The sequence below is a fragment of the Piliocolobus tephrosceles genome, chromosome 10 (genome assembly GCF_002776525.5).
Source record: "Piliocolobus tephrosceles isolate RC106 chromosome 10, ASM277652v3, whole genome shotgun sequence".
Lineage (NCBI taxonomy): Eukaryota > Metazoa > Chordata > Mammalia > Primates > Cercopithecidae > Piliocolobus > Piliocolobus tephrosceles.
The window spans coordinates 25,588,952-25,602,424 of NC_045443.1; positions in this window are offsets into that span (position 1 = coordinate 25,588,952).

Below are 13,473 nucleotides of genomic sequence, written 5' to 3' on the forward strand. Positions count from 1 at the left end.
GAGACAGGGTCCCACTCTGTCATCCAGGCTGGAGTGCAGTGGTGTGATTACAGCTCACTTGCAGCCTCAACCTCATGGGTTCAAGTGATCCTCCCACCTCAGACTCCCAAGTAACTTGGACTATCAATGTGTAACACTATGCCTGGCTAATTTTTTTCATAGAGACAGGGTCTCCCTATGTTGTCCAGGTTGGTCTTGAACTCCTGGGCTCAAGCAATCCTTTCGCCTCGGCCTCCCAAAGTGTTGGGATTACAGGCATGAACCACTATGCAGGGCGCTTCTCTGTTTCTAATAGGTGGCATTCTACTTTCTTTTACAACCAAGAGAAAACCAATTCACCAAAGAAAGCTGGAGGTATAGGTATATCCTGGGGGATTGGGGTTGAATTCCATGCCTAACTTTTGGCAGAGAACATGATTCTGAAAAGGTGTTACAAAGATACCCCTCAGATACAATTCCGAAATGCCTTTGTCACATCCCATAAGATATGTTCCCAGCAGTTCTGAGGATATAGCATATTCTCAATGAATAGATGATTATTTGCCTTGGAATCTAAAATAAGTATGTGTTTTCATTAGGTTTTTGCTGTTCACTAGGGATTTTTATATTTTAAAAATAAAAATATATACCTAAAAGATTTTTATATTTGAAAAGAAATTAATACCTTTGCATTTTGCTAATGTTTAAAAATTTGGCCTGGACGCAGTGGCTCATGCCTGTAATACCAGCACTTTGGGAGGTCAAAGTGGGAGAATCACCCAAGGTCAGGAGTTCAAGACCAGCCTGATCAACGTGGTGAAACCCCCATCTCTACTAAAAACACAAAATTAGTTGGGCGTGGTGGCGCATGCCTGTAGTCCCAGCTACTCAGTGGCTGAGGCAGGAGAATCACTTGAACCCAGGAGGCGGAGGTTGCAGTGAGCCGAGATCACACCACTGCACTCCAGCCTGGGCAACAAGAGCAAAACACGGTATCCAAAACCAAAAACAAAAAACAAAAAACTGCTGGGTGTGGTGGTGCACGCTTGTAATCCTAGCTGCTGGGGAGGCTGAAGCAGGAGGATTGTTTGCACCCAAGAGTTTGAGACCAGCCTTGGCAACACAGTGATGAGAAATGACAATGTGCTAGCAGCCCTTGTTCGCTCTAGGGCCTCAGCGTCTGCTCTGGTCAGGCTTGAGGGGCCCTTCAGCCCACTGCTGTACTTTGGGAGCCCCTCTCTGGGCTGGCCAAGGCCTGAGCCAGCTCCCTCTGCTTGTGGGGAGTTGTGGAGGGAGAGGCGTGGGCGAGAACCAGGGCTGTGCACAGGGCTTGCAGGCCAAGGCGAGTTCCTGGTGGGTGCGGGCTTCCCCAGCACCAGCAGTGAGGGGCTTAGCACCCTGGCCAGCAGGTGCAGAGGGTGCACCGGGTTCCCCAGCACTGCAGCCCGCCCATGCCCCTCGAATTTTCACCGGGCCTCAGCCGCCTCCCCGCAGGGCAGGGCGCAGGACCTGCAACCCGCCATGCCCGAGCCCTGCCCCCACCCTGGTGGGCTCCCGCATGGCCCAAGCCTCCCTGATGGGTGCCGCCCCCTACTCCTCTGTGCCCAGTCCATGGGCCCGGAGGAGTGTGCACGCCTAGGCAGGACTGGCAGGCAGCTTTGCCCCTGTGGCCCCAGCTCAGGATCCACTAGGCAAAGCCAGCCTGGGCTCCTGAGTTGGGTGGGGACTTGGAGAACTTTTATGTCTAGTTGGAGGATTGTATATGCACCAATCAGCACTCTGTGTCTAGCTCAGGGGTTTGTGGATGCACCAATCAGTACTCTGTATCTAGCTAATCTGGTGGGGACTTGGAGAACTTTTGTGTTCTAGCTAAAGGATTGTAAATGCATCAATCAGCACTCTGTGTCTAGCTAAAGGTTTGTAAATACACCAATCAGTGCTCTGTGTCTAGCTAATTTAGTGAGGACTTGGAGAACTTTTGTGTCTAGCTTAAGGGTTGTAAATGCACCAATCAGCACTCTATGTCTAGCTCAAGGTTTGTAAACTCACCAATCAGCACCCGTTCAAAACGAACCAATTGGCTCTCTGTAAAATGGGCCAATCAGCAGAATGTGGGGGGGGGCGGGGGGGGGGGGCAGATAAGGGAATAAAAAGCGGTTGCCCGAGCCAGTACCGCCCACAGTTTCTGGCCGCCTCTGTGCTGTCAAGGATTTGTTCTTTTGTTTTTTGCAGTAAATCTTGCTGCTGCTCACTCTTTGGGTGTGCACCGCCTTTATGAGCTGCAACACTCGCCTTGAAGGTCTTCAACTTAACTCCTGAAGCCAGCGAGACCATGAACCTACCGGAAGGGATGAACAACTCCAGAGGTGCCACCTTTAAAAACTGTAATGCTCACTGGGAGGGTCTATGGCTTCATTCTTTAAGTCAACTAGACCGAGAATCCACCAATTACGGACACAGACCCCATCTTTATTAAAAAATAAAATAAGAATTAGCTGTAAGGTTTTATAGTGTAAGCCAGCCTCTGAGAACCCCCTCCCCAATTCTCACCTCCTTGGTGTTCATACCCTCATAAAGTCTTTCCCACATGGAGCCAGGGCTGCTATGTGGGACCAGTAAAAACAGATGGTTTCTGAAGCTAGGTGATGTTGCAGCTGTGTCTCGTCCTCCTATATTATTTACTCGCAAGGAAGTCAGATGCCACGTTATGGATATTTAAATAAATCTACAGAGCAGCATACATGGAGAGAAACTAAGTTCCTACCTATAGTCACCACCAACTTTCCAACTATGTGAGTGGGCCATCTGTACCTGGATAAAGCTTTCATGTGTCAATCTCAGTAGACATTTGAGCAAACCTCATGAGAAGACCAAGCCTGAACTGTCCAGCCAAGCCATTCCTTAATTTCTCTGGCCCATTGTTACAGTGAGAAATAATACATGCCCTTATTTTAAGTCACTAAATTCTTGAATTATTTGTTATAAAGCAATGCAGAGCTAATATATAAACTAGCAAGAAAAATCTAACAAATATTTCTGAGTAAATTTAACAGCAACCTTTTCTTCTGAAATGCGAAGTCAACCTTAAGAAGCCAAATTAGACTACATTACTACAAATGGAATATATCTTCTGGTTCCTTTTTCCTATTGAGTCTACTATTTTGAGAAGTACGCATCTCTAAGGCAGTGTATTTCTAATAGTTAGACATTTGTCTTCAGTCAGTGAGATCTTTGTTGCAGGGAGGAGTGGAAACACTGTTTTTCTTCACCAGTAGTAAAAACTCAGGCAAGAGCTGAGGTCGCTAGCAAAATAATACAAAGTAGGGGAGAGGCAGTATCTCTCCACCCCCACCCAACTGAGTTTTCCTTTAAATGCTAAACAGACCGAGACCTTAAAAAAACACATGCAACAAAAGTGCTGCTGTTCATATATTTAAAAACTTTTGTTGTTTACTTGTGCTAAGTAACCTGTTGAGAAAATGTGTGTTATTGAAATATTTTTAGCAATGTAAACTCCCTGTTAATTGCTAAAGGAAGGAGTTTTTCGAACCACTCATGCTAATATTTGTTTTCCTGAGCACCAACTGTCCGTTAGCTACACGTTCAAAGGATTGAAAAGAAAGTGTTAAAAATTGTAATGGGGGAAGAAAGGGAAAAATCTATTTTTAAAAAGAGAACCATTTTTAGAAAACTTTAAGTTGATCTAGGCATGCTTGCAAAGGTAATGATGAATTGCCCTAAGTTATGTCTAAAATTAAAAAAAAAAAAAAATTCAACATCAGGTAAATATGGAAATACGCCCTCCCCCCCTTTACTACAGGGCTTAAAAAAAAAAAAAAAAAAAAATTACAAAAACAGCAACAGAAACCAAAACCCTGCAAGTTAAAAATCATTGTCATTTAGAAAGTAGATTAGTGGTTGCCTGGGGCTGGGGGTGGGAGGGAGAAGAATGACTGCTAATGGGTTGAAAGTTTCTTTTTGGAATGATGAAAATGTTCTAAAACTGGATTGTGATGATGCCTCTACTGTTCTGTAAATATGCTAAAACCTGTTGAATTGTACATTTTAAATGGATAAAATATGTGATCATTTAATTATATCTTAATGAAGCTGTTTTTAAAAATTGGAATTGATGACCTTGAAAATAGTCAGCTAAAGGATTAGCAATGTGCAAAAAGTCACCAAAAGAATGGTTGTGTTTCAAATGCTTTCCTCCCACATCGAAGCAGTTACATGTGCAGAACTAAAGTTCACATCAAATTTTTAGACACCCCAACGGTATGTTTAAAAAACTCTCTAACAAGAAATACAACTAAGAGGCTTTTTTTTTGAGCTTTGAAGGTTTGCTTCACCATGTGCTCAGACAACAAATTTGATAGATTTTGAACTTGCTGTGAGAACTGAACGGCTAATAACAGTCATTTGCAGTTACTATCGAGACAAATCTACATTGGAAAACTGAAACTCTTGTAAGTGGAAAAGCATGCTTTTCTTAGACTTCTGCAACCACAACAAACTATATCAGACATTTTGCCTTTTAATTCTTTCAAAGGATTACAAAGAAATTGTTTTCCTATAGATTACCTTAAATGTACACAACGGTTAATGTAAGTTTCGTTTTGTTTTGTCCAGTTTTTCACTTCTGGCAATCTAGCAAATAAACCTCAATCTATGAGCTAGAATGTAATATAAAAGTTTTTTTGGGTAAAAAAGGTAAGTTTTTAAGTAAAAGACTAAAGATAATTAAAGGCACCCCAATCACAACTTTATACAGTTCAAATTAATAAAAGAAACCTATTATTATTAAACATCCCAGATTCATATTGTAATGAAAGATAATCAAATATATTTATAATGAAAGAAGCCAGAAACAAAAGACTGCATGATTCCGTTTATATCATATTCTGGAAAAGACAAAACTCCAGGGACAGAAAACAGATCAGTGCTTGCCAAGGGCTGTCTATAAAGGCGCGGGAACTTTCTGGGGAATGGAGACGTTCTTTATCTTGATTGTGGTTATCACTATATGATTTTGGACATGTGTCAAAGCTGATTGAACTGTACATTAGAAGGGGATGAATTTTAATGTAAATAAATTATGCTTCAAAATCTGATATAAATATATGACTACTAGATTTAACTAGTCAAAGAGTATGCTGTTTGAGTTAACTATATGATGTGAAAACTATACTGTGCCATCAAGAAAAATGGTCTGCATTTATTGAAAGTTTTAGTTACCCAAAGTTTTTAAAATTTTTGTTGTAGAAAACTTGATGAGAAAAATGTTCTAAAACAAAAATCTCACTACCCAGAGAAAACATTTTTGGGTCGTTTTTGAGTGCATCTGAGTTTTCTTATATGTCACTCGTGTATAATTCTTTTTTTTTTTTTTTTTTTTTTTTGAGGCGGAGTCTTGCTCTGTCGCCCAGACTGGAGTGCAGTGGCCGGATCTCAGCTCACTGCAAGCTCCACCTCCCGGGTTTACGCCATTCTCCTGCCTCAGCCTCCCGAGTAGCTGAGACTACAGGCGCCCGCCACCTCGCCCAGCTAGTTTTTGTATTTTTAGTAGAGACGGGGTTTCACCATGTTAGCCAGGATGGTCTCGATCTCCTGACCTCGTGATCCGCCCGTCTCGGCCTCCCAAAGTGCTGGGATTACAGGCTTGAGCCACCGCGCCCAGCCTCGTGTATAATTCTTATGTGGTTTTTGCAGATTTTGTTTGCACACACACACACAAAACAGACACACATACATGTATACATGAGTGAAATAGCTCAATTCATTAAATATTTTTCCAAGATGGGCTTTTTAATAATCTATTTCCTTATGTGTAAAAATCAGGATTCATTTACTTCATTGAATTAAAATGAAATGAGATAAAGTAAACAAAGTATGTAAAAGTGACTGACACATAGTAAGCATTGGATAAGTATTAGCTATTATCAGTTTTTACATTAGCAAAAATTATAATGTGGGTGGTGTGCTCCCTCTACAAACAATAAAGAGGCATCTGCATCAAGGAAACAGACTCAAATTCATTTTAAAAATCATATGCAGTAGGGACAATGTCATGGTAAACAAACACACATGGGCAAGGTGGCCTTGTTTTTATTGTCAAAATACTGAATACCTATCCAGAGAAGACAAATAGTAGTCTCCGCCTTAAAGGCAGGCAAACCAATTTCTGTTGTTTCTGACATCTGCTGGGCTTCAGTCTTGCCAAAGACACCCCAGACCTGCCCCATGCTGGCCCAACAGCCTGTCCTTGCACAACCCCATCTGTCCCTCAGTGGCCTGTCCATTTCATGGGGGAATTTGGTGAGAAAGAACCTGGATTACAAGGCAGGGAAATAAGCCACCGGTAGAGTACAAGAGGGCAAAAACCAAGAAAAAACTGCAATGACCCTAACAGAGGTCACCTTGACAAGAGCAAACCTCCATGGATCAGTCTAGATAAAAATGTTAACACTTCATGCTAAAATTAGCTTCTACAATACAAATGATTGAATGCTTTATAAGACACTTACCTTCATCACTCACTTGATGACAATCATTTACTGTATCCTCTTGTAATTTCTGTATTGCTTTTTATCATTATAACTCCTTAGTAGCTATAGTTTATTCAAGGCCTACTAGGTTCTAGCGATTCTACCTACCAAGTTTTCTCTCTATATTGATATATGTGTATATCTGGCATATATACACATATATATAGCAATGTTACACATCTGAAAGATAAAGTAGCAGAGATTTGAACCCAGATTTTTTTTTAATTGGAAGGCACATCTTTCCATGTGTATCTCTGTTTCCCACTTTAGTGTGAATTGCCTGAGGAAAATAGCAATGTGCTATATGTCTATTTTTTTTTCAATCTCTACTGTGTCTACTTAGATGTAATATGTGTAGCAGATGCTCATGTATCATTATATGAGAACATAATTGATTCATTAATACTTATCAGAGAATTACATGCCATTGTAATATTTAATCCTATATAAAAATATCATTGGAGGTATATTTGCATTAAGACTTGTAAGGAAGGGCTTCAACCCTAATTAATAACAAAATTGATTTATAACTTGCCATTGAAAGAGATAGTAATTTTATTTTTTAAAAAACGAAAAGCAGTAAAGGGGCGGAGCAAGATGGCCGAATAGGAACAGCTCCAGTCTCCATCTCCCAGCGCGAGCGACACAAAAGACTGGTGATTTCTGTAATTTCAACTGAGGTACTGGGGTCATCTCACTCGGGAGTGCCGGACAATCGGTGCTGGTCAGCTGCTGCAGCCTGACCAGCGAGAGCTGAAGCAGGGCGAGGCATCACCTCACCTGGGAAGCGCAAGGGGGAAGGGAGTCCCTTTTCCTAGCCAGGGGAACTGAGACACACAACACCTGGAAAATCGGGTAACTCCCACCCCAATACTGCGCTGTAAGCACACCGGCACACCGAGAATATATCCCACACCTGGCCGGGAGGGTCCCACGCCCACGGAGCCTCCCTCCTTGCTAACACAGCAGTCTGTGGCAATCTAACGGCAAGGCAGCAGCGAGGCTGGGGGAGGGGCGCCCGCCATGGCTGAGGCTTAAGTAGGTAAACAAAGCCGCTGGGAAGCTCGAACTGGGTGGAGCTCACAGCAGCTCAAGGAAACCTGCCTGTCTCTGTAGACTCCGCCTCTGGGGACAGGGCTCAGCTAAAGCAGCAGAGGCCTGTGCAGATGCGAACGACTCTGTCTGACAGCTTTGAAGAGAGCAGTGGATCTCCCAACATGGAGGTTGAGATCTGAGAAGGGGCAGGCTGCCTGCTCAAGTGGGTCCCTGACCCCTGAGTAGCCTAACTGGGAGACATCCCCCACTAGGGGCAGTCTGACACCCCACACCTCACAGGGTGGAGTACACCCCTGAGAGGAAGCTTCCAAAGCAAGAATCAGACAGGTGCACTTGCTGTTCAGCAATATTCTATCTTCTGCAACCTCTGCTGCTGATACCCAGGCAAACAGGGTCTGGAGTGGACCTCAAGCAATCTCCAACAGACCTATAGCTGAGGGTCCTGACTGTCAGAAGGAAAACTATCAAACAGGAAGGACACCTATACCAAAACCTCATCAGTTCGTCACCATCATCAAAGACCAGTGACAGATAAAACCACAAAGATGGGGAAAAAGCAGGGCAGAAAAGCTGGAAATTCAAAAAATAAGAGTGCATCTCCCCCTGCAAAGGAGCACAGCCCATCGCCAGCAACGGATCAAAGCTGGTCAGAGAATGATTTTGACGAGATGAGAGAAGAAGGCTTCAGTCCATCAAACCTCTCAGAGCTAAAGGAGGAATTATGTACCCAGCAAAAAGAAACTAAAAATCTTGAAAAAAGAGTGGAAGAATTGACAGCTAGACTAATTAATGCAGAGAAGGTCATAAACGAAATGACAGAGATGAAAACCACGACACGAGAAATACGTGACAAATGCACAAGCTTCAGTAACCGACTCGATCAACTGGAAGAAAGAGTATCAGCGATTGAGGATCAAATGAATGAAATGAAGCGAGAAGAGAAACCAAAAGAAAAAAGAAGAAAAAGAAATGAACAAAGCCTGCAAGAGGTATGGGATTATGTCAAAAGACCAAATCTACGTCTGATTGGGGTGCCTGAAAGTGAGGGGGAAAATGGAACCAAATTGGAAAACACTCTTCAGGATATCATCCAGGAGAACTTCCCCAACCTAGCAGGGCAGGCCAACATTCAAATTCAGGAAATACAGAGAACGCCACAAAGATACTCCTCCAGAAGAGCAACTCCAAGACACATAATTGCCAGATTCACCAAAGTTGAAATGAAGGAAAAAATCTTAAGGGCAGCCAGAGAGAAAGGTCGGGTTACCCACAAAGGGAAGCCCATCAGACTGACAGCAGATCTCTCGGCAGAAACTCTACAAGCCAGAAGAGAGTGGGGGCCAATGTTCAACGTTCTTAAAGAAAAGAATTTTAAACCCAGAATTTCATATCCAGCCAAACTAAGTTTCATAAGTGAAGGAGAAATAAAATTCTTTACAGATAAGCAAATGCTTAGAGATTTTGTCACCACCGGGCCTGCCTTACAAGATACCCTGAAGGAAGCCCTAAACATGGAAAGGAACAACCGGTACCAGCCATTGCAAAAACATGCCAAAATGTAAAGACCATCGAGGCTAGGAAGAAACTGCATCAACTAATGAGCAAAATAACCAGTTAATATCATAATGGCAGGATCAAGTTCACACATAACAATATTAACCTTAAATGTAAATGGACTAAATGCTCCAATTAAAAGACACAGACTGGCAAACTGGATAAAGAGTCAAGACCCATCAGTCTGCTGTATTCAGGAGACCCATCTCACATGCAGAGACATACATAGGCTCAAAATAAAGGGATGGAGGAAGATCTACCAAGCAAATGGAGAACAAAAAAAAGCAGGGGTTGCAATCCTAGTCTCTGATAAAACAGACTTTAAACCATCAAAGATCAAAAGAGACAAAGAAGGCCATTACAGAATGGTAAAGGGATCAATTCAACAGGAAGAGCTAACTATCCTAAATATATATGCACCCAATACAGGAGCACCCAGATTCATAAAGCAAGTCCTTAGAGACTTACAAAGAGACTTAGACTCCCATACAATAATAATGGGAGACTTCAACACCCCACTGTCAACATCAGACAGATCAACGAGACAGAAAGTTAACAAGGATATCCAGGAATTGAACTCATCTCTGCACCAAGCGGACCTAATAGACATCTATAGAACTCTCCACCCCAAATCAACAGAATATACATTCTTCTCAGCACCACATCGCACTTATTCCAAAATTGACCACATAATTGGAAGTAAAGCACTCCTCAGCAAATGTAAAAGAACAGAAATTATAACAAACTGTCTCTCAGACCACAGTGCAATCAAACTAGAACTCAGGACTAAGAAATTCAATCAAAACCGCTCAACTACATGGAAACTGAACAACTTGCTCCTGAATGACTACTGGGTACATAACGAAATGAAAGCAGAAATAAAGATGTTCTTTGAAACCAATGAGAACAAAGATACAACATACCAGAATCTCTGGGACACATTTAAAGCAGTGTGTAGAGGGAAATTTATAGCACTAAATGCCCACAAGAGAAAGCAGGAAAGATCTAAAATTGACACTCTAACATCACAATTAAAAGAACTAGAGAGGCAAGAGCAAACACATTCAAAAGCTAGCAGAAGGCAAGAAATAACTAAGATCAGAGCAGAACTGAAGGAGATAGAGACACAAAAAACCCTCCACAAAATCAATGAATCCAGGAGTTGGTTTTTTGAAAAGATCAACAAAATTGACAGACCACTAGCAAGACTAATAAAGAAGAGAGAGGAATCAAATAGACGCAATAAAAATTGATAAAGGGGATATCACCACCGACCCCACAGAAATACAAACTACCATCAGAGAATACTATAAACACCTCTACGCAAATCAACTAGAAAATCTAGAAGAAATGGATAATTTCCTGGACACTTACACTCTTCCAAGACTAAACCAGGAAGAAGTTGAATCCCTGAATAGACCAATAGCAGGCTCTGAAATTGAGGCAACAATTAATAGCCTACCCACCAAAAAAAGCCCAGGACCAGATGGATTCACAGCTGAATTCTACCAGAGGTACAAGGAGGAGCTGGTACCCTTCCTTCTGAAACTATTCCAATCAATAGAAAAAGAGGGAATCCTCCCTAACTCATTTTATGAGGCCAACATCATCCTGATACCAAAGCCTGGCAGAGACACAACAAAAAAAGAGAATTTTAGACCAATATCCCTGATGAACATCGATGCAAAAATCCTCAAGAAAATACTGGCAAACCGGATTCAGCAGCACATCAAAAAGCTTATCCACCATGATCAAGTGGGCTTCATCCCTGGGATGCAAGGCTGGTTCAACATTCGCAAATCAATCAACGTAATCCAGCATATCAACAGAACCAAAGACAAAAACCACATGATTATCTCAATAGATGCAGAAAAGGCTTTTGACAAAATTCAACAGCCCTTCATGCTAAAAACGCTCAATAAATTCGGTATTGACGGAACGTACCTCAAAATAATAAGAGCTATTTATGACAAACCCACAGCTAATTACATACTGAATGGGCAAAAACTGGAAAAATTCCCTTTGAAAACTGGCACAAGACAGGGATGCCCTCTCTCACCACTCCTATTCAACATAGTGTTGGAAGTTCTGGCTAGGGCAATCAGGCAAGAGAAAGAAATCAAGGGTATTCAGTTAGGAAAAGAAGAAGTCAAATTGTCCCTGTTTGCAGATGACATGATTGTGTATTTAGAAAACCCCATCGTCTCAGCCCAAAATCTTCTTAAGCTGATAAGCAACTTCAGCAAAGTCTCAGGATACAAAATTAATGTGCAAAAATCACAAGCATTCTTATACACCAGTAACAGACAAGCAGAGAGCCAAATCAGGAATGAACTTCCATTCACAATTGCTTCAAAGAGAATAAAATACCTAGGAATCCAACTTACAAGGGATGTAAAGGACCTCTTCAAGGAGAACTATAAACCACTGCTCAATGAAATCAAAGAGGACACAAACAAATGGAAGAACACACCATGCTCATGGATAGGAAGAATCAATATTGTGAAAATGTCCATACTGCCCAAGGTTATTTATAGATTCAATGCCATCCCCATCAAGCTACTAATGAGTTTCTTCACAGAATTGGAAAAAACTGCTTTAAAGTTCATATGGAACCAAAAAAGAGCCCGCATTGCCAAGACAATCCTAAGTCAAAAGGACAAAGCTGGAGGCGTCACGCTACCTGACTTCAAACTATACTACAAGGCTACAGTAATCAAAACAGCATGGTACTGGTACCAAAACAGAGATATAGACCAATGGAACAGAACAGAGCCCTCAGAAATAATGCCACACATCTACAACCATCTGATCTTTGACAAACCTGACAAAAACAAGAAAAGAGGAAAGGATTCCCTATTTAATAAATGGTGCTGGGAAAATTGGCTAGCCATAAGTAGAAAGCTGAAACTGGATCCTTTCCTTACTCCTTATACGAAGATTAATTCAAGATGGATTAGAGACTTAAATGTTAGACCTAATACCATAAAAACCCTAGAAGAAAATCTAGGTAGTACCATTCAGGACATAGGCATGGGCAAGGACTTCATGTCTAAAACACCAAAGGCAACGGCAGCAAAAGCCAAAATTGACAAATGGGATCTAATTAAACTAAAGAGCTTCTGCACAGCAAAAGAAACTACCATCAGAGTGAACAGGCAACCTACAGAATGGGAGAAAAGTTTTGCAATCTACTCATCTGACAAAGGGCTAATTTCCAGAATCTACAAAGAACTCAAACAAATATATAAGAAAAAAACAAACAACCCCATCAAAAAGTGGGAAAGGATATGAACAGACATTTCTCAAAAGAAGACATTCATACAGCCAACAGACACATGAAAAAATGCTCATCATCACTGGCCATCAGAGAAATGCAAATCAAAACCACAATGAGATACCATCTCACACCAGTTAGAATGGCAATCATTAAAAAATCAGGAAACAACAGGTGTTGGAGAGGATGTGGAGAAATAGGAACACTTTTACACTGTTGGTGGGATTGTAAACTAGTTCAACCATTATGGAAAACAGTATGGCAATTCCTCAAGGATCTAGAACTAGATGTACCATATGACCCAGCCATCCCACTACTGGGTATATACCCAAAGGATTATAAATTATTCTACTACAAAGACACATGCACACGTATGTTTATTGCGGCACTATTCACAATAGCAAAGACTTGGAATCAACCCAAATGTCCATCAGTGACAGACTGGATTAAGCAAATGTGGCACATATACACCATGGAATACTATGCAGCCATAAAAAAGGATGAGTTTGCGTCCTTTGTAGGGACATGGACGCAGCTGGAAACCATCATTCTTAGCAAACTATCACAAGAAGAGAAAACCAAACACCGCATGTTCTCACTCATAGGTGGGAACTGAACAATGAGTTCACTTGGACTCGGGAAGGGGAACATCACACAATGGGGCCTATCATGGGGAGGGGGGAGGGGAGAGGGATTGCACTGGGGAGTTATACCTGATATAAATGATGAATTGATCGGTGCTGACGAGTTGATGGGTGCAGCACACCAACATGGCACAAGTATACATATGTAACAAAACTGCACGTTATGCACATGTACCCTAGAACTTAAAAGTATAATAAAAAAAAAATAAATAAAAAAATAAAAAAAAAGGGCCAGTAACAAAGTAATCAATAGAAAGTTGAAGATTGGTCTCAAAATATGGAGGGAACAACAAAGAAGGATGGAACTGATGTCATATATATTATCTCATTGGACCTCACAACAATTCTGTGATGTTTGCAAGATATAATTACCCCATCCTTACATATAAGGAAGCGGAACCACACACACACACAA